Source organism: Pezoporus occidentalis, unplaced genomic scaffold (genome assembly GCF_034315485.1).
Source record: "Pezoporus occidentalis ecotype Australia unplaced genomic scaffold, CSIRO_AGI_Poc_V1 ctg167, whole genome shotgun sequence".
NCBI classification, from domain to species: Eukaryota; Metazoa; Chordata; class Aves; order Psittaciformes; family Psittacidae; genus Pezoporus; species Pezoporus occidentalis.
In genome coordinates this window covers 966,584-987,094 of record NW_026913499.1, presented here as the reverse complement: position 1 = coordinate 987,094, position 20,511 = coordinate 966,584, and the positions used below count along the sequence as shown (strand labels likewise).

At 39.9% G+C, this 20,511-nt stretch overlaps 2 long non-coding RNA genes across 2 annotated transcripts in view; both read right to left on the bottom strand.

Annotated features, from left to right (window-relative positions):
- The window catches only part of LOC134160966 (uncharacterized), a 33,957-nt gene extending 31,192 nt beyond the window's left edge, over positions 1 to 2,765 (bottom strand). The window contains exon 1 of the long non-coding RNA XR_009963760.1: positions 2,286 to 2,765. This is a non-coding gene — a long non-coding RNA (uncharacterized LOC134160966). The remainder of the gene's footprint in view (positions 1 to 2,285) is intronic.
- Positions 2,766 to 9,807: 7,042 nt separating this feature from the next.
- Positions 9,808 to 20,181, bottom strand: LOC134160950 (uncharacterized). The gene is made up of 3 exons (XR_009963752.1): positions 20,074 to 20,181; positions 16,293 to 16,375; positions 9,808 to 10,573 (listed from the first exon to the last, which is right to left on the bottom strand). It is a non-coding gene; the product is annotated as an uncharacterized LOC134160950 (long non-coding RNA).
- Between the last annotated feature and the right edge of the window lie 330 nt (positions 20,182 to 20,511).

Sequence of the window (20,511 nt, the reverse complement as noted above, 5' to 3'; positions counted from 1 at the left end):
TTATTCTATTTAAATCTGGACCATTTGGGAAGAATTAACGATTCTGGAATTAAACCTCAGTGGTTCTTACATTACTTTTGTGTTTTGTGTCTGCAGCACTGCTCCAAGGAAGCTGCCCCAATTTGCATCACATTTCTCTGATTATTTCAGTATTCTGATAGCACACATGCATCCTTTTAGCAGAAACCAGTGACTCTGGGGATCTTTTCACTTTAAGCTTGAGTTTACCTGTCACAGAAGGTGACTGAGGTCAGCAGGCTTAAAATGACTCATCTATAACCCACACTCCCTGAAGGGATAAATTAAATCCAAAGAGAGTGCCTCATAAATTCCCAGGGAGAATTTAGTATCATAAAACCAGACTTGACACCACTCCAAAGTTTAGCCTCTGCTGTGACAGAGAGGAAGCAAAATCAGCTTTGGTGCAGATTCTGCACAAGAAATACCTCTCAAAGTACTGCTGAGCAGTCTGTGCCCCTTTATGTTGTGGCAACTTGTCACTGATGCCTCTGCCAGCTTTCATGGACAATGAGGTACTGCAGCTGATTAAAATGGGAGAGAAAAGGAACACATGTTTTCATGGTTCCCCATCTAGTTCTCTGTATCTCCTTCTTTATGTCATTATTTGTGAAGATACTTCTGTAGAACTGGGCTCAGGGTGGTTGATGCAGGGCACAGACAAGTGTTTCTATAGAAAAATCCTACCATATTGAATAGAATTCTATCAAAACAGCTCTATGAGCTTAATGGATTTGTAGAATTAACCTTGGTATAATTTTTTTGAACCACCTACTAAAGATCTACATCAAGAACAATATTCACTATTGTGTTCTATGGAGTTTTTTGCTGGAACTTGTCCTGTTCTGCTTCCTGCCCATCATAATCACATCATTCCTGCTGCAACCTGAGCCTTTCACTGTTCTGGAAACTGGTTGAGTTTTACCCAGTACTACTTCCCAACACAAAGTGATTTCCTGTCTCAAATGACTAAACTGCTGCATTGAGAAGGAATTTATTTTCACCGTCACTCTCTGAGCTAGCAAGATGATTCAGCAGTTTGTTTACGCACTGAAGGCTGCCAATGAGGAGCATGCTTTGGTAAGGGGCACTAAAATGGGTGATGATTTCATCTGGCAGCACCTAATACGGACTGTTTGCATTGGCACCCATTTAGGCAGCTATGTAGACTAGGCAACTCAAGGAACAGACATGAAATTATTACTATAAATTGTCTTCAAAGAATTGTCTTGATTCATGATTGTCTTAAAATAGATAAACACATTTTACCACAATGATTTTACCCATTTCCAGGGACACTCGATACACATGAGATTTTTTCCCTTCATATGGCTGTAAAAACAAAACCACTAAGGCTCTTGCCAAACTTGTTCAAAGTCTACATGGATTTAGTCAGACAAATGTAGTGGAAAATTATATCCAATGATTTGGGTACTGGCCCATGCACCTCCTTACATCTCAACAGTGCGTCTTCCAGATTTTAATGCAGATTTCTAAATTAAGTTCATTTTTGTTTAGATTATAATATTAAAAATATAGACCATATGGAATAGAACATAATTTTTGGCTCTGGAAAATGTAGCTCTTCATGATGCTTTTTCTTTTTCCTAATTGGAAATAGTAGCTAGTGATTTCTGCTCTGCTTTTGTTGAATGCTGCTTGTTTAGGGTTATCTGTTGCCTTCAGGAACAATTGCCCCTCACATGCCATTGAAGCAGATCACCTTGTGATGGAGCTAGAGATGACACAATGCTCTACTGAAGGTATCTGGTACAGTGACAAAGGCTTGTCCTGTCTTACTACCAACTTCATTCAGTTTCCATGTGCTGGGTAGCTGAGTGGAACCAACAGGGTATTCTATGGAACTTTTTAATGGGCTATGACATATGTTATTGACAATAATTTCCCTTTTCCCATCTAAGATTAATAATTTCCCATTTCCCTTTATGTTTCAGCAATATACAGGAGAAGAAGGAAAAATAACCTATTTAAAAATCCTAAAATTATTCTGAATGAATACGTTATTTTGCATGCCTATGAACTAGTACAATTTCAGATTCTTTGTGTCAATGGCAAAAATCACAACAGAAATATTTTACCAGAGGGAAAGTTTGCAGACAACAAGCTAAGATATTTGCTTGGTTGTCTTTGTCACTCCTGGTATTTAAATCTGGGGTTCCAGGCCTGTCGATATGTACAGGACTCTTAACGGGAGTTATAAGCAGAGATCAATAGTTATTCCTAGAGCAGGTCATCAGGCACATAACTTACTGAAGTGGAAGGCTCAGTGTGTTTGACCTCTCTTCTACCTCGACATATAAATCTGAGGGTAGAGCAGCCACGTCGCTGGTCTCAGGCTGGGATCCTTCTTGAAATTCCTCCATTAAGTAAAGACCCTTGAGGAAAGAATCAATCCATTTAACACGGCTTGGCCCTACATGTGCATAAGAAGCAGAAGCACGGCTTTCACAGCTGCTAATACGTGGCGGCATTCACAGAGAATCTGGGTTTCACTCTGCTTCCTGGGTTACATGTCCAGTCCACTTGTGGGTAAAATCTGGAAGGGAAGGTTTAGTAGGTGTCATTAGTATGGTCTAAAATTCAAGAGAATTACCCTCTGATGGGAGAATTTCCCCTCCTGAAAGCCCCACCTTCCTTTTAATGACCTTTTTGAGGGCCAGGAGACTCTGCTACTCAGTAGCAAAAAGGGAAAGAGCTTATAGGGCTCTTCACCCATAGCGTGAGGCTTCAAATCTCTCTCACCTCGGCTGTAACTGCAGGGGTTTCACCGTTCCTACGTTTCTAACACTTGTGTACAGACGCAGTAGTAATGTGCCTCGACCAGGCGGTATCATTTCAGTTTGGGAACCAACCACTGTAAGCTCAGCTGCGAATCTGTAGCGAAGACACCCGCAGCACCATCTCACCTTTTGCATGCCAGCGACATCTGTTACACCACCGCCTGCCCTGAAGTAACTCAGGAGCTGACCTGGGCTGCACCCAGCTGCAGGCGTCGCAACCCGCCCGCTGCCGGCTGCGGAGCTGCCGCGTCCCCAGGCGGCTCCTGCGGCTGCTCGCGGGGCTGGCAGCGGCGCCGCAAACCCCGGGTCCTACCGCCCGCCCTCCCGCCCGCCGCTGCGCCCTGTGCCCAGCAGAGGGCGCTGCCAGCCCTGCTTCGCCGCGGGCCGGGCCCCGGCGGGCACTTTGGGTGCGCCCGCGCGGGGTCCTAACGCCCCCCGTGCCGTGGCCGTGGGGCTCCGTTTTCACCGTGCAAACACAAGAAAGGTCGGAATGCGCACGTTATGTTTTCATGCGCAGAATATACATCAGGAGAAATGCGCGCACCCAGAACCTAGTCCCTAACGAGGTAAAAAATACTGAAATCACCATTTAGAAGGGCCTTCAGATACTGATCAGGTAAGATGCCATTTGAAATACCTTCCTTGGGTGGACTATCATTACTGGCTTTTATGAAAAATTTATCACCACTCTTGGATTTTGTCCATGCTGGTGACTGAAGGTGGCTGTCCAAAAAGGGTGTTATATTTCAATAGTTTAATCCGTGTGTCTGGGTCGTCCCCGTCCCCCCCATTTGTTTTTCCTTCTGCTGAGAACTTTTATTCTTTCTAAACTCTAGGGACACTCTGGGCAGAAGATATAAACAACTTCCCATCCTTTTTCCTTTTATTTTTCCCAGAATCACCTGCTTCTTTGTTTTCTGCTGGGGTTTTGGTATTTGGGGGTGGGAAAGAGGGATTATAAAGAAGGACTTCTTATTTGGGGTTGAACACCCAGAGGTTTTGTGTTATCTGGATTATCAGGAGTCGTGGAAACTACCTTCACCCACATCCTCATTCAGTGTCCTGCTTTAACAGCCCTGTGTGTTCTCTGCCACAGCCAACAGCTTCCCCAGTGAACGCCTCTGACAAGGGGCCTGCACCTCCCCAGAGGCCTGGGATACAGATACAGATCATACATCCCCTTTCCACATTCTGGGTCATGTCCAAAGCTTGGAACCTAGCAAAGGGATTTCTAAAACCTCTTCCTTAAATACCTCAAATGCCAGAGAGGAAAATAAATCTGGTTTATGACCTGGTGTGTCTTCCTCTATAGATGTGTCTTACTGTGCTTCTCCAGTGCTGCTTTGAACTTTGTTTCACAAATACCGACATATAAAACCCCACAGAAACCTCTGGGTACATTTATACTATTTCTCTGTTCTTTGATTCCTTAATAAGAAATAAACTGAATCAACCATCTAGGTTTGCCTTTCTTTGCTTAAAAAATAATGAAATATGACAGTTTATGGCTTTTCTCCTCTGGATGGCAGTAACTCCTGCTTAAACATTCATGACCCGTGACTGCAATATCTCGCAGCAAGGGATTTCCTTTTCTTCGTCAGTGTGCTATCCAAATGAAACATTTAATTTCATTCATTCAATGTTTTTCCAAATCTAAATTTGAAAGCCAAGTGAGCTTTCAAATAAGGAATCTGTTTAATGTAAAAATCTAATTGCACGAGTTCTATGTATAAAAGCAGAACAGGAATCAGAAGAAAGGAATCGATGCTGGGTATTTGTATCTATCCATATCTGATTACACATTTCATAAAAATTAACGAAAGTTGCTGAGAAAATCAAGTTTCTTGACATTAAACAATGAAGCAATACAAAATATACAGAAATGTCCTGACCTGAGAGCATACCAGAACATCTGCCCATTCAAAATATTCTCATCATAACACAACAACACATCTGGATTTCTTCACTGTTCATTTCAACGTGAAAATTTAAACCAGAAAACACATCTAGTAAAGGTCATTTACAAACACCCACTGTGCTGCAGCCATGTAAGTTAGTTTAAACAAGAAGTATGAGAGGGAATTAAGCCCTCCTCCCTTTTTCAGTAACAAAGCTACATTTACATGTAGGACTCTGGGCTTCTCACCAGCCAGCTCTTGCCTTGTTTTATTGCTGGTGAAAATGGTGCAGTTCAGAGCAACAGTTTCTGAAGATGACTGCCTATATTTATACAACTGAATCTGCACTTTGGGGATGACCTAAGTCCCTTGACAGCATCCCACTGACTCTGGCCAGCTGAGGTCTGTGCTTCAGACCCAGAGAGACCCAGAGCAGCCAGCCTGCTCTCTGGGGTGCTGCAAGGGCAGTGCTCGCCAGCTCAGCACAGCAAATAGTGTCTCTGTTTCCTAGTATATATTACTCTATCAGGGAGAAAGTAACTGATTCTACATGCACATTCAGTTCTTGGTCTATGGGCTGAGATGGTCAGCAGAAATCCAAGAATGGTTTTTGAGAAATGGGTGTTTTTCTACTAAGAGCTTAATGCTACCAACACACTTGCAAACTCTATGTTTGCAAATGGAGAAAAATACCTTGGCTCCTAGACTGATAAAAACATTTCTGCCCACATCTTTTTCAGTGGAAAAAATAAATTTGGCAAAATTGGTAAGCTTACATTAATTTCTCCAGAACCAAGACCATTTATGTTTTCCATTCAAATTGTTAGTGCTGCTCTATATCTACCACTATTGTCCTGATCATGAATAGCATGATAAAACTCTGCCCATTGGTCTATCCTTCCTGTATCTGAATAAGGGAAGTAAAACAGTTTGTGGTAAATAAGCTTATGCCATAAAAGGTCTTACCTAAGCATCAGAAGTCCTCTGTAGTGATAGAACATCAGCTTAGCACTGGAACTGATGTACTTTGGGAAGCTGGGTGTCTCCTGAGTTTCTGAGAGACAGAGGAACAAACTTTGTTCTGTACTCCTAGAAAAAGAGCAGCACCTACTTGCTGACATGAATCCAGCTCCACAGTGCAGAGGGAAACAATCACTGGCATTCTGTCTTGACTTCCATGCTTAATTGTCCGGGTAATTTTCTTGAGGAGCATTAGCAGAGGTGCTCAAGCAGCTTTCATGTCTGAAGATATCAGTGGGACACGAACTGTAAATTACTGCAGGCCATTGCCTGCCTGCCCTCAGTTTTTTTTGAATGTCAGACAGGAAACCTGAAAAATAAATGTGGGTGTAGGTAAGGTGATATTACAGCTTGCCACAAAGCTGAGTGTTCAGCCTGTCAAAAAGCGAGTAGAAGAAGATAAATCACTTGTTGCACTGGTTTTACTGCAGGTTCATACCTTTGAGATTCCCTAATTCATTCCAAATTTTCTCTGAAGGCTTCCTTAAGTTCTGGCCTGGCACCCATTTGTCAGCAAAAAGATAAAGCCCTTTGATAAGCTGTCCCAGAAGGTTCCTCCTGAGCACATCTGTGAAGGCACGATGCTGCTCATCCTGACTGATGAACTCAGGGAATATACCTAAAAAAATAAAGGGGGGAAAAAAGACCCCCAAAAGTAAAGAGACAATATGTGACTGGTGGCAGTCGAAGTTCTGTTTTATCCTATTAAACAGGGCGTTCTCTCCCAGCTTCAGTGCGTGAGTGCACCCTCTTCATCAAGGGAGCAGGTACAAAAAGGGCAGACATAGTAAAAATTACTAAATGGATTGTCAGCTGCAGATTTTTTTTTTCTAATTGTATAGTTTTCTAAGTATAAGCCTTGTCCAGGATGCAGGAGGGAGGCTTCTGCCATGTAACACTGGGATACCAAATACCTTGGCTTTCTCAGGCAGCCCTATGAGCAGCATCCTAATGGTCTCTCTCTGAAAAAGATGTAATTCCTCAACCTCCTGTTTCCCTTAGCTTCAGACAATGTCTGTACCTGTTTCCTAGGTGGTGATATGTACACATGGCAGAGCAGACATACAGACAGAATGCATGCAGCAGTGCATATGCTTAAAAACTCTATTTTTCATCTTGATACACTAAAATGGAGGCTGATAGAAAACAATGATGCTTTCCTGTATGTTGCAGGGTGCCACTGTGACAGCCAAGGTCAGGACACGAGAAGGCATGCAGAACATTTCAGGCTGAGGCCCAAACCAGAGAGATTTCAAGTTTATTGTGAGGACAGAAGAACAGTGTGCACTTGAATTTCTAGCCGTTGGCAGTATAAGTGTACACAGTCAGAAGGTTAGGTTATAGCTAGAGCTCAGTTTGAAATGAGATTTCAAACAAGTTAAAAATTCCTGTTCATTACAAGCTCCTAAATTAAGTGAAACTGCCTAAAAGATCAGTTTCTTTCTGAATCCTGAATAATTCTTTAAATTATGATCAGATGATATGGTCATTTTGTGTACTAATTTAGAAACACATGTATGGGATTTGTGCTAGAATTCCTGATGTCTGGAGTTACAGAACTGCCAGTCATTTGTCAACAAAACCACTCATTCTGGACTTAATTTTAAAGGAAAGAAAACTCATTTAAAAATCTGCTGGGGACAGCAGCTCTGTCTCCCAGACTGGGGATGCTTTGCAATCCTGTGAGCTCCAATGCAACTGCAAAACGACCTGCACTCTGGAATGCCTCCTTCTATTTTTCTGACTAGCAAGGGCAGCCTTCCAGGGCCTTACAACAAGGCATAAGATTTCTTATTTTCTCATGCAAACACAGTGGTAGGAGTGGACCTCACAGAACAGCCCTCTCGTAGTGATGTCAGGATTACCCTTTTGGTGTTGGGATGACAATAGAAACCCTTCTAGAACGTGCTTTCTCCTAGGTGCTGCATGAAGTTCTCTGCAATGTTATGCGAACGGACAGTACAAATGAAATTCACCATAGTTATTTTCCACTTTGTTTCACCTGAGCAATGTCTTGTTGGCTTGTCTTTCTGTGTAGCATCAACTGCTGCTTCTACCTGCAGGAAATCAAAGGAAAAAGGTTTCTCTGCATCAGATATGCACTTGTTTTTAAAAGAGCTGTTGTATAAAAAGTCCCTGTGCTTTTTGGGTTGCTGGAATTGCCTGAGGCAGACTTGTCCTTGCTGATAATACATTAAGCACAATACATCAGCATGCCACAGAAAGCGATTTCCCAGGGTTGGCTATGCCCTCTGTACAGCAGTAAGCAAGAATGACTAAGGTCTAAAAGGGCATACTGTGGTGAAGCATTTTTGTGAGGGAGGACTGCAAGGGCAGACACATATAAAACTAATGCCTTCTGCAAGACATTAGGAAGTTAGCAAGAAAAGAACTATAAAGAGGAAAGCGATCAAAGGCAAGTGTAGAGAACAGGCACACATCCAAAACATCACCTGTACAACAGGGCTGGCTGTTGGGAAAACCCTGAGTGATCCAGAAGAAAAAATCCTTTCTTTAAAGTGGTGGCACCACTGGCTGCAGAGATGGGGTTACTTTAACATCTGCGGGCTCCCTCCTGCTGAATCTGAAGAATTTATTGCAGAACAATCCAAGCAGTATCTTGGATTGGACACAATTAAAACACAGCAGTTCAATGGTCATGGAGTATAAGTGAAAAGAATGGACAGAGTCAATTTGAAGGAAGCCTATGCCCTGTGATAGACATCCAAGTTATATTTAAACTGGTTTCTTTGTAGATCACCAGTATACAATACCACTCCTCACTGCTGGCCTCTCCAGTTGTACTTTGTGTACCTGCACTTTCTACTGGTTTGATTTCCTCTGCATTGCTCCCTGCTGCACTCTATGGACCTTGCTAAGGTTGCAGAGGATCGTCCCTGGTACAAGTGAGTTGTAGTGACACTTTTTGATGAAATTCTATTTGTAAGCACAAATATTCAACTGTTCTTTCTTGCTTCAGCCAACTTTTCAAAACCGAGATGGATGTATTTGATAAAACAAAAACTCCTATGAAAATGAAAATCAGATCTTTTCACACTTTCCTTTGCTTCAAGGGACACAGAAAAACTGGAGAATCATTGAGATGGTACTGGGCTTTTGTGTTACCTATTTTGCATGTTCTATTAGCAGCAGACTGGCTGGTCAATAACCAAAGATCTGAGGATACAAACATGTGCATGGGCAAATATACACAAATCTTTTGAATTTGCAAAGTTTGCACTAGCAGTTACTAAAATCTGCTTAACATTTTTTATTTTGGAAGATTGACCAGAATGCCTTTATATAACTTGTTTGATGCAGCAAAGCTGCACACATTCAGGGGTAAACAGCCCATCTTCTCCTTCTTTTCACATCTTTAATGTCTTTACAAAATGACTTATCTCAGTATCATCCTAATCAAATTTTAAAGGCATGTGATTGCTCAGATCTTAAGTACAGCATGTCCCCTCAGTGATCCCTCCTCCTCAGATGGGTGAACATAACAGGGTATTTTGAATTGCACTCAGATGGCCAAGATCTTGTGGAATCATTTCAAAAGCCAAAAATTGGCAGTGCATACAGCTCTTGTCTAAGGGGAATGCCACCACTTTCCTTTGGTAACCACTCAGCTTAAGGGTGTGGAGGTTCCTATGGCAAGACAAGGTCATCCATTAAATCCCTTCAGAAAGGTATCTGAGAGCTAACCTGCATTTTACAAAGCAGCTGCAAAAAGGACCAGTGATGCTAAATCACAGATCAGCAAACCATTAGTGTATCTAACACATGCTTCTCTTATATTTCCTCTAAGACTAAAGGTTTTCTTTTGGTCATATTTCTTGGCAGCATAGAGCAAAGAATGTCATTTTTGCATGAGTTAAAGCAATACTCCTTCTTAGGAGTTTTTTACTGCATAAGGAATGGAAGAAAATTGCATGATTTGCTTACTAAGAAGTAACACAGGAGTTTTTTAATAAAAAATGAAAGATTGTGCTTGATTTCATAACCTTAAATAGCACTAATCAAAAGTATCTCACTGCTAAATAATAAAGTAATAATCATCCTTCAGTGTGGTCCCCTAACTCAAGTCTTTAATCGGTCACGCCCTTTGGGAAGGGACAATTGCAGTTGAACATTATGGCCAAGACTTTTCCCTGCTTCACTTCTGATGGCCAGTTTTCCTCTATTGTTGCCCTCAATCTGAATGCCATGGTTCACTGCAGATAGCACCTGACAGACATTCAAAGCAGTACATCTGCACATGGAAAACAAAACAGCTCAGAGCACTTTGACTTCATCACACAGCCAGAACAGATACAGAGGAAAAAACCCACTCTCTGACCCAGCATTTTCTTTGCTGAAACTGTCACTGTGGGAGGGGCATGAAGAGCAGGAGGCAGCAGTCCTGATTTCAAGCTTTAAAACTTAGCTCCTTAGAGGCTGCTTCCAGCAGGTCAGTGCAATGAAAAAAGAATGGGTCTCTTTTCACATTCAGAAACACAGATGAATTGTGAGCATTCCTGAAAGTGTGCAGGGCTCTGATAAGGGTTTTCTCAGGCATGTATTACATCAACTGGCTGCTACGGCAGCCTTCTAATCAGTTGGCTTTCCTAGCAACAGAACCGACACAATAAGCTCACAACTACTGAGGAAGCACTTCACTGTCAGTGGAAATGTTGTTACAGTAATTCATGCTCTATACCACGTGTTATAAAAGACAGCCAGGCCTCAGCTCTAAATACACTCAGATGCTGGGAAAACTTGAGGATCTTCTACAAGTCTTGTTCAGTGCAAACTTCAGCTCCATGCAAGTTTCATACATCTCAGAGTCCCTCCAATCTCATGAGAAAGAATAAGAGAGAGAGAATAAGTTAGCTGGGGAGTCAACAGTAATAACTGTTAATAATTAAACATCAACCTGTGAGAAAAACCCTTTCTAGACATGTTTCTAATACAACATGGAATTAAGTTTTAACAAGGTCTGCTTAGCTCTATAAGGACCTTGCAAAAAATCTTTAGTGGGAATGGAGAGGAACGGTCTCCTAATCTAGAAAAGGCCTGTGAATATAGTTCATTACAATGAGTTTGCAATTTCTTGGATTAAACTGGGACAGACTTTGAGGGACTGCAAAGATCTGAGAATACAGAGAGAGACATCAAGCATTCAGTTTTTCATCACTGGCAATATTAAAATCCCTGGGTAAGATTATTCTTTGTCTTGTACTCATATAAATAAGGACCGATTCCACTTAGGAAATGCAATAGCTCAATTTAAAGGGAATTATTTCTGACCATCAAAAGCAGCAGGAGATTGTCTTGCACTGAAAATCAAAGCCAGCCTGCTGATAGAACAGTAACATGCACAGCAATCCATATCTGCGCACCTCTTCTGAGAGAAATCTTTTTTTTTCTGAAGCAATTCTGGGATAATTCTATCTTTGTCCATTGTAAATTCACATGTATTTTTATAGTGAAAACAAGGGTCTGATTAGAAATAATGCTTTAAGAGATTTCCAAAGATATGTCTTGCTTCACTTCAACAGGGAGTTAGCTAAACACTCCACAGAAACTTTAGTTTTCCTCATAAGAAACAATAGATCCCTGTAAATGCAAAGTAAGTCATTACACAATCAGATGTACTGGCATAAAAGTAGTCATGCTCTCACTCTTATAAAAAGTAAATAAATGGTGTTAATAAAGACATGCCAACATGGGAGAATAAAACTTTTGGCTTAAAGCATATATAACCAAAGAACATTTTATAAGCTTTTAAAATTCATTAAGACTCAGTCCTTGGCTGTCTGGGAGTCTTTCTCAGTGACTGGAGCACCAGAAGATGGGTGAATTCTGCATTTTCATGTATAGAGAGCACAAAATGATGAAGCAGCTCAGTTCAGTTGAAACTGGGTCCTATTCTTAATAAGTTGCCATAGAAAGAGAGTAGAAATAAGTTTGTCCTGGTCTGTCCTTCCCCTGCAACCCTACCCACTGTAGCTAGGCACAAGGGAAGACTTGTTTTTCCACCTACATCTTGTGCTTCTTTTAGCTGTGTGGGCTCACTCCAGGAGGATAGGGGATTTTGAAATACTGCACCCTGACTTCTTATGGACTTAGAGAATATAACGGCTAACGTGTGTGCACCTATCTGCCAAAGAAATGAGTACTCCTTCACCTAAAACGTGTTAAAGCATTTCACTGCACTAGAAAGCTGTCATACGAAATTCGTATGACAGCTGTTACAGTGGAAATGTCACCGGAATTAACATATAGGAACATCTCAGTAACACATCTAAAATGATATTCCCTCTCTCAATGCACTCAGCCACAAACATTTCAAAAAAGTAATCAGGACATGGGATAGAAATTAGCAAAAATGTTCAGAGCCATATACAAAACTTGCCCAGAGGACACTGGAGTCCAGATTGTCAGTACAACCCTCTTTGCGCCCTAACCCCATAAACAGACCAGTCATGCACTGAGGACATTTCCTCCTCACTTACATGCTCATGCATAAAACTTTTCTATACTTTACAGTAAGCATCCTTCATAAGGTTATAACTTCACTAAAGGCCTGTGGATCTCTCCTTTTTGGTATCAGTGAACTTGCATGTGATACAACCTAGTTGTGTCAAGTCACTGGAAGATTCAGCCTGCAATACTACTTACAGCTGGGCTTATTCTAGGAGATAACTGACTATCTTACAGAAGAAGTTCTGCCCTTTTTCTGGAGACTTTCAAACTGGCAAAGCTGCCTGGGGTAATGCAAGTGTGAGATGAGAGGGACCAGCATCATCACTTGCAAATGAGGATACAAGACAGGAAGGTGTTTCTGCACCTTAAATTTAACTGAACAACATGCAAGTTTAAATTGTCCCTCTTACAGTTAGACTCTGTTATATGGTACTTCCTTCCAAGGTACATGTTAATCCAAGTCTAAATGTACAGTGTCAAGATTTAATTCTGGAACCGACTTTTACTTCCCCAAAATAACTTGCATTGGCCAAAATACCAGAAAAGGTGTGTATACCAGGTAATACCTCAGTAGATTTGCCAAGTCTTCTGAAGGATCATTATTAATAAGAAAAGGTGGATGTATTCATTGCCTTTGGTACAGAGTTCATTAACTTACAAGTTAAACAACAGTTATTTCAAGAAAACCAAACCAACCCCCATGGCTGATTCCTCCAATTTCTGACCATCTGCATCACTCTGGAATATTTCTTTTTTTTTGACAGAAACATTTAATTCTCATTCACAGTTTGCTGTTCACAAAAACTTCAACACTTCTACGAAATTATAAAAGAAAGTGCTGAGCACATAAGGTTCTTGCTACATCTGTTATAGGAATGAGAAAAAAATTATCACAGAACCCTAGAAATCTGGGGAGGGGAATAGGAAAACTGAAGGAAAGGGCTGTATTCCAGGGATAAGTATGCGGCTGTGAGGCACAAGCACTTATTCCAACACTGCTCATGGTGCCTTATAACAACATAATAAGTAAAGCTTGGGCTATACGTTCCCAGTAAAAAACTTCCAAAAAGTCTGCTCAATGTTATCCTCCTTAAATTTTTTTTCCAGGTAAAAAGAATGATCTAAGCTAATGTACCTCACTACCACTAACAGAGACTGCAACATGTTGCTTAGCCTGCAGTGCATTAATAGTATCTGGTATCCAAATGATATGAGGCAAATCATATTTCTCAGGGGATAGAACCCCATGGCTCAACTGTGAGATTCAGATTAACAGATTTATAGAGCATACAATCATTGTAATACCTTCTCACCTAGATTCCAGGGTTTCCTCCATGGGTTCAGTGGTCATATTTCTGTCTCTGGTATGAACAGATCACTGATTTGAGCTATGAAATATCCTTGTTGCCCTATTTAGCAAAGACTGATCTCAGATATTTTAGAAAACAGTAATGTATTGTTGCTTGGTAAGGTAATGCTTTGATTTATTCATATAAGTTTTGAAGGATGGCTATGTATAATGGTCTCTTATTTTGACACATGAAGTTGTAAAAAGAGTGACTGTTTGGCTCCGGAGCATTTCTTTTCTGCCTGGGTATTTGCAGTGCTAACGTCTGGTAACGTACTGTTACCTGTTAACCCACCTCGTGAGCTGTTCTGAAATAATCTAACCCACGTGGTTTTGACCTTTTTCACTTTGCAAGCTTCTGAATGTTTTCCAGGAAGATTATGAATCCTCTCTGCACTCTGAATTTAAGCTAATGGTTATAGCCTTGCTTTCCTTTGTTACTTTTCAGGGATTGTTTGGAAATGGTCCATTTGCAGTGGTTGCAGGCCAGAGGTTGAAAACTATGTGTAATTTCATGGCCAAAGTCACAACTAGAGTAACTTGGCATAACTCCACTGATTTAAAAGGAAAAATCCTTTGATAGTATCAGTTGGAATAATAGCTAGTTTATTGTACATTAGCTGAGGTACTTCCCATGGCTTTGGCCCTCGTCTATAGCTTTCACTGTGAATAAGATTGAGTTCCATTTCAATGTAGTTATATCTCCTTTGGGAAATATTCCTTACTTACTACCCAGACTAGAACATATCAAAATGCCCAAGAGGAATCTTAAAAAAAAATTTACATGGGAAAACTCATCAGAAAGTTCTTAAAATTGCATTTTATGCTTGGTCTCAGCTGTATCCTAGAAGTCTAATTTTTAAGACGGCTCTTCAGTCAGGTAGTACCTTTTATCTCAGTGGTGTAGTGTAACATATGCACAGCTCTAATATAAATTACACACTTAATAACATAAATTTTGCTTGGCTTCTCCAATTAAGCAGTTCTGCAAGTATCAATGCAAAGTATCAATGTCTCTGAATAGATTATGGTGACTTACACCAGATGATCATATACCCAATTATTTTAAGATGCTTGAGGTTCTTTATGAGTGCAAAGGAAATACTATTGCTGTTTCTTTTGAAAAAGGAAAGCTCAACTAAGAAGGTAGATATTAAGAAAAGTAACAATTAGGCCTGAAATGTTAATAACTGGATATGTTTTCTGAAGATAGTTACAAGTATTTACATTTAAAAGATGAGAAAATCTCTGAAAAAATAGAGAAAAATGGAAAATTGTCTTTTATGCTGTTACTGCCTAGCTCACTTCGCAGCTCCATCACATGACAATGAATAACTAAAGAAAACTATTATTATGCAAACCACTCCAGCACAAAAGGGTATTACATATCTTGTACAAAAGGGGATTTCTTTAAAAAGCACAGCACATTCAGTGTTTAGGGTTTGCAGTTGAAATTCATGGCCTTGCTTGCCAATATTATCATGCAGCTGGGTATTATGCTATTGCCGTACACTGAGAGGGAGAAAAAAAATCACAATAAAGATTTTCAAATGGGTTCATATTAAACTGTTGTATTCTCTTATGTTGCTATATCACTTTCAGTGATTTTTGGCATCTCTGCTTTAGCACAGAGGTCACAATAAATGCTAGCCACAGAATTTGATTGCAAACAGAAAATGTCAAAACTGCAATCAAAACTGATTTTTAAATCTTTTGATTTAAGAAACGATCACTGGAAAACAGTATTAGGAATTATGTCAGTGTTGAAAACTGAGACGTATGATAGGAATGACAAAAAGTTTTTTCTCTTATTAAACAGCCATGAGACTGAAGTCCACCTTTCTGTACAGAAGGCTTCTGACAGAATCTTTTACTGCTGTAAATAATGAACAACAGTTCATTATTTAAATTTTAATAGAATTCCTTTTAATCTTTCCAGAAATTCTCTTCTATTCAAATAAAAGCAAAATCAGCTGACCCAAACCTTACTAACAATAAAAGATTAAACATAGTCTCAGAAATCTTCATGATGTAACTATCTGAATTTGGATGACTAAATTGTATTAGCGTTTACAGGGTTAAGTGCTTCCTGCATCTTCTGTATGCAATCCAAGTCATAAAACTGTTGTGAACCATCTCACTAAGTATCAGTGATTTTTTGAGATGATTTTAAAGGAATGTTTTGTAGAAAACAATAACAAATCACATAGTACAAGTCAGTTTCATAGGAACAGCTTAAACTGGGGCTGAGGGGGGAAGTCTTTGAAGTGATTCCATGGCATGGATTAGAACAGGAGCCAGTCTCAGACACCGAATACACTATGGGATCAAAACACTAAAGTCATACTAGCTCTGGGTGTAAAACAGAGTTATCAATAGAAAAGAGAGCTTTGGAAAGCTGTATAGCAACAAACATGCAATTTGAACATACCTTCATGATGTTCTATGTGAACAGTGGACCTGCATTTGTGGTGCCCTGACATTAATTGTACCTATAACAGACTTGAAAACTTAAATTTCTCTTTGAATTCACATATACATTTCTTTACATTATGCTGCACTTCTTAAAAAAGCAATAACACCAGAAAGTCAATCTTTGACATTGTACTATTGGCCCTAGATCAAGTGGTGCTACTGACCAATTTATACAAGTGGCACTTCAGCAGCTCAGGGAGAGCACAGGCATATCATTACCCATGTTCTCTTCATGAGTTACCGACTCATCTCCAAAGCACTTACCAAACGATTTCAGGGTTAATATCATCATTGTCCTCATGCTCAACATTCCCAGTTCACCTTAACTGTTGTCATATCCACATTTCCTGAAAGAGAGAAGGAACAAATCAACGGGGGTTGTGCTTCCCCTGCCCTGTGGAAGCTTCTGAGCTTGTGACACTGGCAGTGTAGAACATCCTATTAGACTAGCTGCATAGTGCCCATGTACAGTCTTGTATAAATATTAGTTTCCTCATGCTTCCATTTAAGTATGTTTTTTTTTCACATAGCAGCTTTCTTTTTCCTTTTAAATTCTTAACTTTTCTGTAATAAGCAGAAAACCAATACAAAATGAAGAAAAAGCACTAAACAAGACACACTAATTGCTAGCTGTGATTAATTAGTAATTATAAGCCCACCCACACACATAGCTTCAATTGCTAGTGCACAAATTCAATAAAAGCAGACAAATTTCAAAATACCTTAATCACTATTATTTTAATCAACAGATGAGCTTGTCTGTTGTCATTGCTTCCAAACCAAAAGCAGTAAAAACTGAAGGGACACAGTAGGATCCTGTTATTTAGACAGGTAAGGAACCAGAAGCCTAACCAAAACCCTGTAGCCAATACACAAAATATTCAGTCTTCATTGCCTATATTTTGCTTTCAGGCTCTCAACTGAGTCGTTCTTGATTTACCTGGCTGTAGCAAAGGAGAGGATTTATTGCTATGTTTTCAAGCATTCTTCAGTTCTAACAACAGGAAACCAGTCAAACCCTATGGCAGATTCTTGACCATTTGTGAAACGACGGTGTGATGGCTTTCTAAGGAATTAAATCACAGAGGCTTAATGGCATTAGGTTCCTGGGTATCCCTGGAAGGAGCTAAGAGTGGGCTTCTCACACTACACTAGAAGACTTGCACTTCTGCCTAACGCAACTTCACTGTGAGGCCATACACTCTCAGTTCTCCCCTTTAAAACAGACCCGCCTGACTTAACTTTTTGCCTCAAAATACTGTTAAAAGAAAATCTTCTTCAGATCTTCTAGGCCATGCTATTAAAAATTCTTGCACATCCTCTGTTAATTGTAGTAAGTTCTGCTGAAATGTGGGGGTCAATTCTCACAAAACAGTATCTGCAGTTACGGTACCACGACCTAAAATTGACAATAAGCTTTAAACCAGGGAACGGAAGTGAACTGCATAGTTTTTCCTTTAGTTAAACCACCATCATGGCTTTAGAACAAGATTCTAAAGTAGCACTATCTAAAAAATAATGTTATGCATCGCCCCTTTTTATAAGACCTTTAGAGGTTCTCCCTTTTCCTGTTTGTAAATTATTAGTCTTTGCATTAAAAATTTCTCAGACAGGAAAACAGTAACAATTGATTTACATGGACAAAAGCTTTTCTTAGTTTTCAACCCAACTTCCTCTGAGATCTCACTGACCTTCAAAGTTCAACTTCTTCCAAGAAAGTTTTCTTTGGGATTAATAGCCTTCACCATAAAATCATTTGAGTGCTATAGCCATTACCAGTGCTATAACTAAGGCTGTATCAACATTTCCACATAAATTTATTTTCAGAGATTTATAGCTTGGCTATAAAAATATAATTTTATGCTGAAACTTAGTAAAAAAACCTCAGTCTGGGAGTCATTTTACTCTTTATTTTGAGAAATCTGTGGGTGTTTCTAGACTAAAATTCTGAACAAGACCTTGACTTGCTATCTACATCCCATTGGTGCTTTGGAGAAATCCCAGCTTGACTTTCTAAGAGCACAGATCCACTTCTGATAAATTAAGGAAAGGCAATGTAAAAAGGTGTTTTAAAAATCGTTCCTCCCTATGTTAAAGATTCTCAAATTGAATCTGCTCACTGCTTCTCTGAAAGACATTTTAATCATTTGAAAATTATAGTATTTTTCAGAAGATTTTAGCCAGACAGACTAACATGAGACCAACACAGTGCTCTGCAGTTACAGAGGGGTCTGAATGTTAACATCTCTATGCAAAGTAATCGATGAATCTGCTGGCTCTTCAGCCACTGGAAATACTAATGAATTTGGAGGATGGGAACCCCACTATAGAGGAGGCCCAAGAAAACCTAAGGTGAGGAACTTGGAGAAACTGTGGCCTCTTCTCTCTTTAGCACCCACAACAGTTCCCTGGTGGCTGGGGCTGGGTGCCAGGAGGGACAGATGAGGGAGAGGAGGCAGCAGGCACCTTTTCTCTCCAGCATCCCAAAATAAGATCTTCACCAAAATTAGAAATGCTTTGCAATATTTTTTTTGAGACAAAACCCAGCAGAAGTACTAATGTGCTCTGTTTTGCACAAGCACCTTCAGAAGAGGTTTGGAAGCACTGTCTGGAAGGAAAGATGACAGAGAGATGCCATGGAATTTCCAGTGTCCTTTGTAAATAATTCCTGTAAAGGGATGACTTGGTCCTGAATCATTGCCACTGGAGGTGGGAATACAAACATGACACAACAGGCAAACATGTTCAAGGCTACAAGCTACACACGAAATTGCTTCAAAGAAAAATGTACTCAGCTAAGATGATAACCCCGTGGAACACAATGTTTCCCATGACTACTCATTCGTTCCACAACAGAAATTTGAACAAAGCAGAGACAACACCCCTAAAATTGGTCACTAAAACTAAAAATGTCCTGCCAGTCTTTCCTCACAAGTATAGGACAAATCCTAATACCTGTGTCCAGCAGCAGGACCATTTCACTTAGCCAGTACAATTAATACCTTACCAATCCCTTGCCATATGAAGGAAAAAGCCAGTACACCCTCTAGACTATCCCTTTGTTTCAGACGTGTCAGTGACTACTACCGCTGCGCCTGCAAGCCAGACAGATCACCCTTGAGTTTGTTCTGTTCTGTTTTCAAGCAGAAATATATAGGTTCCAAACTACGGCAAGGCAACATCCTCTGAAAATGAGGAACAGAACTGACAGTACTGCATCTGAGTAGGAAATACCAACCTTCATATATTTAGGGAGTGCTCTATTTGAATCTGATCCAGAAATCTTTTTTTGGGAGCAACTCATTATAACTAGACATATTCAGTCCAAACTCTGAAACTTCTTTTGAAGGCATAATGGCAAGGCAACCTCACAGACAGGATTAGAAAGAAGATAATGAGGTGGTTTTGCAGATGTCTAAAGAAGCTCTTTCCAAATGTGAAGGATGGCATGGGATAAAGCTTGAAACTGAGCAACTGAAAAGTAGATGGAGGAGGCTGGTATCATAGGCTAAAGAGTGAAAGAAGTGATTTCTTGATCCCGAGTGAAGGATGATAGGTTGGATGAGGTGAAGCTATGAATGGCTTTGAAAGTGAAGACAAGCTGCTTATATCTGATAGAAAAGGAGTGTTATATTTGGCAGTCAAAGTGATGGGCTAGGAAAACGATTTTTGCAGTGCTGTATAGAATCATGACAGCAAAACTGAATTTTTTCAGAAGCAGAGGAATGGATAATCAACAGTGCTTAGTGATAATTTACATATATATCAATTCTTGCATAATAATCATCACTGAGCAAGTTCTATAACTCCATTCCAAAAAGACAAATATTTTAATCATTTTTTTTTTAAGCTTACACTGAAGTATGTTGTATAGGAAAGTGGGCATTTTGTTGGGTCTTTCTAACAATGCTATTTCCTGTCAGGGTTTTTATTGTAACATTCTTGTAAAAGTTCTAGTTTAATAAAAAATTACTTAACAAAAAATCCTTTTTACATGCCTTTTGTTGTTTGTTTTTGGCTAAAGCTTTTCATTTAAATACAGTACCTGAAGGCATTCAATGCTTCTGTCCATAGCAATTACATAATATCTTAGCTGGTGGTCTTGGTTTATTCCTTTCTGGACTTGGGTAGCAGAGAAAGGTTATTCCAACTTGGAGACTGCTCTGGAAAGTCAGTACAGGGTAACAGACATGAAGTCACTAAACATACCACCTCTTAGACATACAGATTTAACAGCACTTCTCTACTTTGTTTGGAACAGTATTACATTGTAGTGGTTTTGGTTGTAATACATAAGAAATTCATTTTATTCCCCATTGTAACATATCCTTCATTTCCCCCATGCAGAGACTGACTGCTGCATACACATTCTTCCAGGGCAAAGCTTTTCCTATTAATAGACAACTTGGCTTCACACACTGAGATGAACGAACAAGGTTTCGAGTGCCTGCCTAATTTAAGTGGACCATATGTCATAAGCTAT